The sequence below is a fragment of the Cololabis saira genome, chromosome 10 (assembly GCF_033807715.1).
Source record: "Cololabis saira isolate AMF1-May2022 chromosome 10, fColSai1.1, whole genome shotgun sequence".
Taxonomy (NCBI): domain Eukaryota; kingdom Metazoa; phylum Chordata; class Actinopteri; order Beloniformes; family Belonidae; genus Cololabis; species Cololabis saira.
The window spans coordinates 22888023-22897996 of NC_084596.1; the positions used below are offsets into that span (position 1 = coordinate 22888023).

At 40.5% G+C, this 9974-nt stretch overlaps 1 protein-coding gene across 1 annotated transcript in view; it reads right to left on the reverse strand.

Moving 5' to 3' along the window:
• The window catches only part of LOC133452630 (leucine-rich repeat and immunoglobulin-like domain-containing nogo receptor-interacting protein 3), a 48204-nt gene extending 39610 nt beyond the window's left edge, over positions 1-8594 (reverse strand). Inside the window, exon 1 of the mRNA XM_061732085.1 lies at positions 8104-8594. The gene's annotated coding sequence lies outside the window, so the exon portion shown is untranslated. The remainder of the gene's footprint in view (positions 1-8103) is intronic.
• Between the last annotated feature and the right edge of the window lie 1380 nt (positions 8595-9974).

Consider the following 9974-nt stretch of genomic DNA (forward strand, 5'->3'; position numbering starts at 1 on the left):
AAGAATAATATATAAATAATAATAATGTCATAATTCGTGTATATATCACGACCACGCCCCCATTGACTTTGCATAGTACTATATCCGTGGTGGTCAGATTAAAACCTCATTAAAACACTGCTAAAACAGCGTTAAAAACATGTTTTTACAAACTGACAGTAAAAAACCGTACCTTGCGCGACAAAAACGCATAATTTAGCCACTATAAATAAGAATAATATATAAATAATAATAATGTCATAATCCGTGTATATATCACGACCACGGATCCCATTGACTTTGCATGGTACAATATCCGTGGTGCCCACACGTAATTTTACCAGTTTCCGTGTTGGTACCACGGAAAATAGTGGTGAGAGGTCGTGGGCATTTCACGGATTTTTGTGAGATCAGGTTGGATTAAGAACATTGAATAACATTGAAGACACATGCAGAATTCTTTAAAATGTGTTTATACTGACTTTCAAATTGAATATTCTTTCAATGAACATACTTAAATATGAAAATAAAGGATGTAAAAGGATTTGATTTAATTCAACTTGCAGTGAATTTTGTTGAGAATTTTTACTAGACTGAAGTGAAATAAAATAAAGTGAACCGGAATGGAATCAGATTGGACTGGAATTGAATTGAATCAAATTGAATTGAACTGTATTGAACTGAATTCGTGTCAAGTTCTCACGATTGGTAGATATAGAGGGAGTAAGGACCGACTCTCTAGGAGCACTGGGTTATACAATGGGTGAAAAAAATCTGGATAAAAACAAAACAAAAAAATTAATAAAAACAACTGCTCTCATTGTCTTTGTTGCTTTGTGCTGCTTCACACACATAAAGTTGAAAAGTTGTCATCTAATGCTAATCAAAGCAGTTTAAACAACTCAGTGATGGCCATAATTATTATAAGATAAGTGTCAAGGTGTGGTTGATGAGGATCCAAAAGCAGGAGAGCAGGAAGCAGGAGTTCGCAACAAAACAGGATTTACTTAGCAAAACAAAAACCAAAAGCACTGCAGAGCAGGATCAAAGGCTGAACAAAAACAGGAATCCAAAAAACCAGAGGAAACATGGAGGGAGCAAACAGTACGGACCGACAAGGAGAAGGGGAAAGACAAGACCAGATATACACAGGGGATAACGAGACACAGGTGCAGACAATCAGGGCAGATGGGAAACAGGAGGGACAGAACTGAAACTCAAAAACTGGGGGGGAAGTGTCAAACCCTGACAATAAGATAATAAGACATTATAAGATAGTGAGTGGTTTTAATGTTGTGACCCATCATTGTACACATGAACACTGTTGTCTTAAAAAAACAACCAAAAGAAACATTTTCACCTCTTCTCATGATATGATTGTAAATTAAAATAGAAATGTTTCTTAAAAGGGACTTTGACGAAACGGGAGGCGCAGACTTCGCGTCAAATAGGCAAGAACATCTTTATTTAATTTAATGACGCCAGATCTGGCTGTGGTTTTTATTGTAGCATCGGCTATCTGCTGGTTGAAACGTGTGGTCGGTTAGTCTATCTGAGTTTTATGGTGTTTTTGTAGTTCATGCTTTATGGTGTGGCACAATGTTTAGCTGTGTTTTGATCTGTGTTTCTGGTGCGCCGTCACCTGTTTAGCTGTGTTTTCATCTGTTTCTGGGTGTCAAAACAGTGGACGGGGGTTAGCAGTGGCCACCGTCTGACGTCACTACCCAGAATGTAAACAACAATGGTGACCTACGAGTTAAATTATATTTTCAAATTTTATAAAAACGAAGACATCAAAAAGGTTTTTTATATCACATTGTTATAATTTATACCAACATTTATCTTTTAAGACCTACATGTCTTAATAGCCAGGGTTCCTTTTAAAACAAAAATGATTCCAACTTAATCAGCAACAGTGTACATTCATTTTGTTTGACTTCAGAGAAAACACATTTTCACATAAATGCAAAGAGCTTTTAAGATCATTTTGAAATCACAAACAAAACTTTTAAGTTAAGTTATCTAGCTAATAGCAATCCCCAAAAGCTTGAATCAAGGCAACTGGACCTTTTTTTTGTGGTTACTGAAGACATTTCACCTTCAATCCAAAAAACATTGTGAATTGTGAAATGGAAGAAACTTGAAGAAGCAAGGGCAGGAAGTCCCGGCCTTTAACAACAATTTCCTTTCCCTGCGGAATGCATTGAATCGTTGATCAAGAAATGATACTTGAATTGTTAAAATTCACTTTGGCCGACTGCGCTGAAGCATTCAGCTGAGCCCTGCTCTCAACCAGAAAACGCAGTCAGTGCTGCGCCTGGACGAACTCAGGATTCAGGGAGAAATCAATAGCAATACATTATTCCTTAACAGAGTTCTTATGGATTAGCGAGACGTTGATCTACTGAGTCACAGATGAACGAGAGAGCGGCAGCAATGGAGAGGAAGAGACAAGAGACAGGAGAGGAGTGAAGGACCCAAGCCAGACTCTTTGACCTTATATGTGTAAAGAGTATGCTACTAACATTTACACACATGCTTACACACACAGCCACGCAAATGTGCACACTTACTCCCGTAGTGCTCGTGTCTTGAAATCATGCTGTTGGAGTTAATGAACAACTTCCATCGTGCCCCAGAGGTCGGTTCTACAGATGGCCCGAGATGGTAACACACACACACACACACACACACACACACACACACACACACACACACACACACACACACACACACACACACACACACACACACACGCGCACACACACACACACACACACACACACACACACACACACACACACACACACACACAACACACACACACACACACACACACACACACACACACACACATATGCACACAGAATATAAGGCAATCATGGCCAATCACTTGAATCTGAAATTATTGAGGGTTATCACATGAACGAACCAAATCAGTACATCTTTACAAGGTTCACCCGTTTCTCTCTTATACACACACACTCTGCATACACTAACACACACAAAAGAAAGAAAAACACCAGGTGGAGTGATGAGGGGAAGGTGGGGGTGGAGGTGGGGTGAGGTGCTCATTAATAGGTGGAAGGCCATTAACTGAGTTGCACTATCAAAGTTAAGACGACACGATTCTATTTTATAAGCTTTAAAGGCCAATTATCCAAAGTTAAAAAAAACAACTCAACACCCAGTTTCTCACAAATGCACAAATCTATAAATGTGATACTACCGTTATGAGATGAAACATGTGCAGAGCAGTTGACATTTAAAGAAGTCTGAGAAACACCAGGGCTGAGTTCAAGCGAGGCTAGTGATGAAAAGTGTCCACACGAGTGCTGGACCCTAATCGTGGTCTCCTCGTCACAAAAGCAAATAACAGAAGAGATTGTTAAAATGCTTTCTCCTTCTGTGTCTGCTATTTACAGCTCAATTTTCATAATCATACAAAATCAACAAAACAGTTTTTTCCCCTCAAACTCGGATAAATAATAAAATCACAAAGTGTCATTGAGTTAATGAGATTCATCTAAATTGAAACCACAGAAATGTTTGTGAAAACTCGTCTTCATCAATACTTGAGAGTGCTTTTATTGCCTCTTCCCAGCAGCAGGGCTCGTTACGCTGATGCACCAACCCGTAAGTGTCACCACCTGTCATTGTTTCACTACCGCTGTTTCTCATCAAGGTTTTCAGCATGAGGTTGGTCCAAATTCTCTGAAACTTCAACACCTTCAACTGCAACTTACAGTCTATGACCACCACAGAACTGGAAAGATGTTTTTCTCATTTTGTTTGTCAATTATGCATTAACTTCAGTGGTTTTTATAAAATAAGAAACAGCAACTTAACATTATTAGTAGAATTTTTTCCAATACAAAGGCATTTGTCTCACAGTTCATGTAACTGATATTGTAAAGGCAGTGTTTGGTAAATATTGCTATTGAACAATTATGTAGATACAGTTATATCACACCCGTGACATCAACAGTATCTGATGTAACATATCAAGTGTGCTGTGTTTTACGTGGTGTACCCCCCCGACGCTGCGATAAGCTGCAGCAGATTCCTAAATAGGAACAAGCAATTAATAGATGAATGGATAATAATCAGGAAATAGAGTAAAACCCCTGGACTTCTGTGAGTTTGATGACGTACAGGTTAGGTGACTGGTTGTCACATTTTTTTAAAGTTTAATTTAAGAAATTGTTATTAGGGGGACTCAGAGTGAGCTGTCAAGGAAATAGAGAGCCTTCGTCTGACTGACACATGTCAGATTTGTCAACTACCAGTATTTGATCTCTATTAAAAAAAGAAACTGTTGAAAAATAAGGCATTAATACTGCTCTTAAAGCGGGATTGAACTTTTCAACCTAAAATGGAATAATAATTTCTTTGTGGAATTTGTATCTCAGAAAGAAACATTTCCGTAGTTGGAAAGAAAAGATTCAATAGCCTCTAACTTGAGAGGAAGCATTTGTTTTACATACATTGGAAATGAGTCAATAGAAGTTCTTAGCCGACTGAATAATGAAGCAGGGATGAAAAGGACTTCATCATGTGTGCAAGATAGCAGATAAAAGCAGCTGAGTGAAAGAGACAGAGAGGGGAAGTGTCGGAGACAGACAGAAAGACAGAAACTATGAGCGGAGGTATGAGCAACAGAATTCAAATCCCTGGAGTCACATCTGAAAAATGTAGCTGGGAAATTAAATTAGAGTTAGCAAAATGTAAAGCGGAAAGGCCGCAAGAGGAAAAGAATGCGAGAGAAAATAATTTGTCATGAAGGAGGGAGTGAAATGAAAGAGAAACCACAAGAGGAAGAACGGGTACTAAAGGCCAGCAGGTTGTAATATAGTGATGAAGGAGGTTGACTGCAATGAAGTGGTTCCACCTGCATGTTGTTTGGCCCGAGGCACAGTCCTGCTTCTTCATTACAGGCCGCGATCATACCCTTTAGTTTGCACTATACTCTTACAAAAAGTCAGTACCTGAAAAGCACCATAACCTCTCAGGAAACAAACATCGTTTGGCAATCACATACAATGTGGTCACATCATTCTCAGGCCAAGGTGAAAGACACTGGAAGAAAAACCACTAAACTCACGATCCCTTCTGATGCAACACAGGACTTTATACTGTAATTTTACACTTTAATAAGGACTGGTGTTGTATGGTGTGTGTTTGTGTGCATGGATTAGCATGGACAGTGTGCAGGTAGCTGTCGGCGTCAGGGATGTTGGTTTTTGCCCTTGTCTAAGCAGTCACCTCAATCATCGTCCAGCAATCTGATAGAAGCACTCCTCCATGCAGAACATCCTCAAGACCATTGATGCATGTCTCAAGGATCACCCTATACACACACACACAAACACACACACACACACACACTTGTGCACATGCTGAGATCAAAAGATCCTTTAACCCACCCACATACCCCCAGCCAGTTACCCTCCTACACAAATCCTTTGAGTGCAGAGAAGACAAGCATTGCATTTCCCCTTCTTGAAGCCTTAAATTTCTTAAACTCCTTGCTCAACTCTGACCTGTGTGAGTGTGACGCCACAGCACTTGAATCTTATGTCATTTGCTGTATTATAACACCATGATGTTCACAAATGATCACCAGAGATTCATTGAGTTACATCAGTTCCTGTGCAGGTGATGTAGAGGGTTTATAGAGCTGCTAAGCATAACTGTGAAATGTTGCATATCTCATGTCCGCGACAAGGGTGTTATAATCTTGCAGCCAAAATATGTCATACGGTGGGGGTGCCATCATTTTCTGATGATGTTATTTGCAGCTGCCATAGTGGAGATACAAGGTATGGAAGTGGGCCTCCTGAGCAGCAACAACAGCATCAGAAGGACAGATTTGGAAACGTTTTTCTTCCTACACACTTACATTAACTATGGTGTAAATAAGTTGTGAAAAACAAAAGAAAGAGAAAACTTTCAATTTTGAAATGACCCAGTGACTGTGATATATTTAAATATTTGTCCACCCTGTGTGACAACGAACACTTGAAATAAAAAAAAAAGAAAATCTTAATTCAGTCCATCCAGTTCATGTATCTTTAGTCTCAAAGCCCCAAGGTCTGCAGTAATTGCACTGAGTAGCCAGAGGTACAATTTTACATTACTGAAGCCACAGTTTTTTCACTTCTTAGTCCTGTTTCTCAAAATGTATGCACTCTGTCACAGTGAACCTGAAGAGATTCTTGACTTTGTAATATAAATGACCCTGAAGACGGATTTTTGCCTTCTGTTATCTTCCAACACCATCATCGCTGAGGTAGCACCAAGTTTGCTGGTGACTGCAAACAGTGACAGCAGCACGGGCAGTTAGATTGATGGTGTTCTGCGGTGGCCTGCACCAAGCTTGAGCTAAACCTGACACTGTTTGATGAAGATGCTACAGAAAGTTGATAATCATAATGATAATCAAACACCAGCTGTTTCTGATGGCGGCATGGGTCTATCTCTTTATCGCCTCCTTCTTCCCCCTTGAGGGGCTGAAAACTACCACATCTCCACTGTGCACCTCCACTGAGAAAAGACATCTGCTCTAAACACCTGTCAGCAGAGAAGCACAACTGTTTTCCTATTCTCTCATTTTTTTCTGTCAGTCTCCATGTTTTCTATTCGATTGTGGCCCTCAACTATGACTTTAATCTTCTTTTATTTGAGTTCATGTCACTCTTCACGACTTTCTCTGTCTATTTATTATATACTCTTTTTTTTCATTCTCCTCCGAGATCCAGTGAAATGTTTATTTCCAGCCTTTTTGGGCTGTTTCCCAGACCAGCGAAGAGACATCTATGTTTCAGACCATGTGCAATAACAGTTATACTGGGTGAAAGAAGCAATGTGCATCCTGTTTGTTTGCCTGTTTTTATTGAAATCATATTGTTGTTGAGAATATCATATGGTTAGATCAGTAGTAAGAATATTTTTAGAAATAAGATTTTTAAAAAGGGGGAGAAAGCCGGTCAGACATCTCTCAGACTCCAACAGCAAGTGTTCTGTCTGTAGTTTTGTTGACAGGAAGACAAGACTAATTAGTGATAAAGTTACAAACCCAAACAAGTTAATGAGGAGCAGGAAAAACCAACTGACTGTATGATTACAGGCATAGTTATTTTGTACACTGAAGAGCTCCCACCGGTATTTCATATGGATTGTTTACAGCGATAGCGCAAAGTGACTTGTGTGTCCAGCCAGTGGCGACGATGCTCTTTGCTAAACTTCAGGCAACCATAAAAAAAATAGCATGATATCACCCTCCATCTCTCATGTTATTCTTGAAAACTAGCCAGGGATGGAGTCCAGAGGGGGAGATTCTGGTCTAGGTAATTGCTTAGCAGGACAATGCGATAGGAGATTGGATCAGGCAGACGAGGGAGAGAGGTGGCCGTTTATAATTGGAAATGGTGAAAGAAAGAAGATTGCGGGAAAAGACTGAGAGTAAGGCAGTCAGATAGGGAGAAACAGGAATTGGTGACTGAGGCACCACAGGCACTTGCTGTCATGGGCCATGAGCGCGCTACCACTAAATGGTGTCACACACAACTGATCGTGTCATGCTACCACCATGCATTGCATCCTGGTGTGCAGCATGAACAGTATTTATGACTCGACCAAGCGTATAATGAAGTCCAGCATTTGGCAGAAGACACAAACTTACCCTTTAGTTTTCTATTTTGTGCAATACACCGCTGCACACTGTGTACAGATTACATAACTCATGTGCAAAGTTAACGTAATGAGGCAGAAAAAGAGTTCTGCTCTGCGACGTGAAACATGACAGCATTTCACCAATGGAGGCTTATTTATATGCAGGCAGCTTGCAGAAGCATTAGAATATGCCTCTGCTTTCAATGTGGAAAACACGATCGCACAAAGACGAGCACATAGCGTCTCCCCCTCATGCTCTTTCTTTTGCTGCAAGTATGTGAGGGCAAGTAGGGAGTCTTGTCAGTGTGGGTAGTCGTCAGCCCAAAAGATCAGCAAACACGCAGTTGGGTTTCAAGTGTGTCTGTGCTCTGTTTGTAAAAACATAGCAACCGCTGAGGTTAAAATGTACATGCTTCTGTGTGCAAGTGTGTGTAGGATGAGCAAACATACCCAGGACTGAAATGTGGTCCTTGATGCCTCCTCATCTTTCCAGCTGTGTCCGTATTTGAATCTGTTTTCCTCTCCTCTTGGTCCACAAGTGGCTGTGGCTGTTCCACATGTGCAAGCCCTCCAGTCTTCGAGCCCGCCTCAGTCTCTCTCACTCTTAGATCTTGGCATTAGCAACAGTAGAAAACCTACCTCTCATCTCCTTCTTCTTTCTCCTCCTCTCTTCTGGGCTTCCTCCTGCCAGCAGTTTTTCATATACTCAGCACAAACCTCCTCGTAGTCCTTGTTGGTTATTACAAAAAAACGAAAACAAAATATGTGGACCTCTATAGAAGGGAGGGATGGTGGTGGGGTGAGTGTCATGTGAGCCTAAGCTCTTCTTCACTCAGTGTTCCCCAGCACCTCGGGGTGCCCTCCATCTCCTCTTTGCATGGATGTGGGATTGAGGTGAGAAGAGATGGAGGATGGCGAAGGATTGTGCTGTTGCTGTAGCGGTTTCCTCTGCCTCCTTCAGAATGAGCGCCTCTCTCCCACTTAGCATGCTTTTCATCTCTCTCTCCCTCTCCCGCTCTCTCTCTGTCTCTCCGCCCCCTCCCTCACCTTCCTCAGTCACTGTCTATCTGCTGCTGCTCTGCCTGCTGGCTCCACAATCCAGTGTGCTGCCGAGCGAATGGCGGAGTTACTCTCTCTAAACAAACAGGCGGGAAGAAAACCAGAGACAGAGAGAGAAGATGGAAAACCAAAAAGGAGAGGCACTATGTTCAATGATAACAGAAATAATAGTAATAATTATCTAAAATTGGGACCTAAATCATAATTAGTTCCGCCTTTTTTGATTAAAACTTGAAACTATAGTTTAAGATTATTAATTAGAATGTTTATTAAGGGGCACTACTTAAGTGAGAACTGGCATTATTTTCAAAATTTGCGATCTTGACACTCACTCAGGGTGAGTGTAAAGTCACACTTAGACAGCAAGCGTTTAAGCACGGAGAGGATGTGGAAGTGAACAAAAGCTTTTATGTACTGTATCTTCCTGCTGTCAAGTACTGGGATTTGTACCGTGCAGGAAGGTTAAAAAATGAAAAACATTGTTGTTCAAGGGCCTAAGTAGGAAGAGAAAACAAGAAATAGTTGAAAATGTGTCAGACTGTGCCTTATGTCTACCCAGGAAATTATACCCATCATGTGCCTCAGCCAAACAATTGGCTGGATCAGAAATGGCCCATTGTGCGAAAAAATAGTGGGAACACGAATACAAAATACAGTCGGAGGTTCAATGTGTATAATGATGAACTTGGCTTTGCAGTCAGACAAGTTGCATCCTGCCTGCCAAAAGACTAATGGAGATTTGACGTAGTTCCTATTTATTTATTGTTAGTATGCAGTTTATGGTCCTTTCTTTATCGAGAAAAGACGGATAATTCATTTCTTTTGTATACTTGTTAATATTCTTGCATTTTTACAGCTACTTGAGTGGAAAATAATATGTTTTGCTTGAAAACGTTCAAAAGCAATATCTTTGAGGTTTTTGAAGTACCTTTAAGTTGATACAATAAGCTGTATTGCCTGTTGTAATAAGATTCAGAAGCCCCAAATGTAAATCTCCACTCTCCTCTGTTTTAACATTTATCTTGGAACTACTACAATTCAGCTTGTCAAACATTTGCAGCTTTAAATATGACCTTTATATCTTAAAATCCAATAACATTTAAAGGCAACCAGTGAAGGGGCCACATCTTTGGGCTGCAGCCTCTTGGCCTGAATGGCACCAACTTCTTCCTGTTCCCAGTAGCATTAAAGGAGAATTTCAATTGCAAAAATTATTCTTTGAGAATGCCATTCCCCCAGTGGATATGTTGTGCTTCATCACT